Source organism: Bison bison, unplaced genomic scaffold, assembly GCF_000754665.1.
Source record: "Bison bison bison isolate TAMUID 2011002044 unplaced genomic scaffold, Bison_UMD1.0 scf7180017864535, whole genome shotgun sequence".
In the NCBI taxonomy this organism is placed as follows: domain Eukaryota; kingdom Metazoa; phylum Chordata; class Mammalia; order Artiodactyla; family Bovidae; genus Bison; species Bison bison.
In genome coordinates this window covers 13991911-13994255 of record NW_011495084.1, presented here as the reverse complement: position 1 = coordinate 13994255, position 2345 = coordinate 13991911, and the positions used below count along the sequence as shown (strand labels likewise).

The window sequence follows — 2345 nt, the reverse complement described above, 5'->3', positions numbered from 1 at the left end:
CTAAAACTGGAGGCAGCATCCTCAAAGGAAGCAGTAAGAGGACCCTAAAACATCTAGGGACTGGCAAGATAGGTTATTCTCCTGCCACGGATCCTGTGCTCATAACCCTTTCAACACTGGGGGTTTACACACTAGAGTCGCCCCCTCTGCACGTGAAACCAACTGCTCCCAAGCTTGAGAAACCTTAGCCCTTGCCCTACCCCATTCCTAGAGGAGTGGAGAGGAGTCCACACAGGGAACTGTTTCTAGAGAGGCAGGGGTTAATAATAATATAGAGAGGCAAGAGTTTTAATAATCTTTCTTAGAGCAGACATTCATTTCTTAAGTCAGGGATTTGATCCAGGACCTTGGAACAGTCAGGGGTTAACGATAGAGGTCCTGAGGCCCAGAGGCAAATCAGCAAAGGATTGAAGCAAGCAATCACTAAGTCTAAACACTTCACACTAGTCTCCACTCCACCCTCAACCATGCTAGGAGTTGTGAGTTGAATGGTGCTCCCCTCCTCAAAAAGATAGGTTCAAACATGACACCCATAAACACCTTATTTGGAAACAAGGTCTTTGCAGATGTACTCAAGATGAGATCACGCTGGAGCAGGGTGACCCTACATCCAATAAGACCAAAGAAACCCAGACAGACACAGGGACTACAGCCACGTGACATCAGAGGCAGAGAGCACAGTGCTGCAGCTGGAAGCCAAGGAACACAAGGAAGGCCGGTGAACACCAGAGGCTGGAAAGAAGGATTCTCCCCTGGAGCCTCCAGGGAGAGCACGGTCCTGCCAGCACCTGGATTTGGGACCTGTAGCCTCCAGAACAGGGAGATGATAAACTCCTGCTTTTTTAAGTCACCCAGTTTGCAGTGCTTTGTTACAGCAGCTCTAGAAACTGATACCCTAGCCTGAGCTCACACTTCTGTCTCCTCAGCTTTACTAAGACTTGTAACTGCTTCTGCTGTCCCCCCTCCAGTGACCATCAGAGGACTCTCTTAACTCTCACATCAGACCACATCCCTCCTCTGCTCTGGACCATCCAAGGCTTCCATCCCACTTCCAGTTCCTGCCCACAGCTCGGAGACCAGCTCCCTCCCATCCCCCTGCTCACTCTCCTCAGACATGCTGGTCTTCCTGCTGTTCCTCCAACCTGCCAGGTCAGCTCCTTCCTGAGGACCCCCTGCCTCAGACCCCCTCCCCAAGGTGACTGTGTGGCCCCCACCTTCATGTCACTCAGACCCCGTGAGGCACCAGCTCCTCAGGGAGGCAGCCAGGATGTCAGCCCACCTCTCTCTCTGTCACATCCTCCCCATAAGAACAGGAGCCCCGTGAAGGCAGGGCCTTGTCCTCCTGCTGCACAGGCTCCCACATGTATCGGGCACATAGAGACCTGGGCAGGGAGACCAGCAACTGGAGACACCAGCAGAGAGGGCATCTCTGACCCGGGTGCTCAGTTACCCAACCTCACTTCTGGTGTTAATGGAAGATGCTCTTTAGGCAAACTATGTATAATAATCACCTGGATACAATCAGGTCTTAGTGTCCCTAATTTCTAAATAATACACTTTGACTTAAGTCTAATTTCTAAAAAGTACACTTTGACTAAATAAAATAGCATCATTATCCTTTTAAAATTTCATTAGAACAGTGACGATGTAATAACCCTGTGGTTGTACTTTCATACACTTTAGGGTTTATGTGACTTAGAGTATCACAGTGACATTTCTACAGGTCTTTGGATTCATCCTCCAAGGCGTGAACATCAGCTCTGAGAAGAAGGGGGTGAAAAACCGAGGGAGAAGAGGGCGCTTACCATGAATCCAAGCATAGTGACCTGCTGGGAGGTCTGGCTTTCAACACACCTGAGTGCCAGCAATTCCACAGACTTCTATAAACTACTTACATCTTTCAGTATCAGAATCTGACTTGCATCTTTTAGGTACTGCAGCTGATGAGTCACTAAGATTGTGATCTTCTCCTTCAAGGCCTGACGAATACACCTACAAATGTAAGAGGTACAGTATGAAAAAGCACATTAACGGGAGTGCTTCAAACTGAAAAATTATATGTGGAAAACAATGAGACAAAGATCACACAGCAGTCAAAAATCTGTAGTTTAAATACCAAATCAATAATAAAAATTAAATAAACATAAATCAGTTCATCCGACTAGGCTCTTAAATTTGTCAGCAAGAAATTTGAATCTAGCGCTGCTAAAATATTCTAAAAAGCAGTCCAGTGAAGAAGGCACCAACAGCTAAGCTTTTTTTCCCCTAAAACTCAGGTTAACAATTATTTGCATGCTTCATAAAGGGAAATAACTGAGTAATACTGAGATTCCAAAACTGGACTG

General features: G+C 46.8%; 1 pseudogene; it reads right to left on the bottom strand.

The window, feature by feature from the left end:
• LOC104982650 overlaps nucleotides 1–2345 on the bottom strand; it is a 231697-nt pseudogene that overhangs the window by 6839 nt on the left and 222513 nt on the right.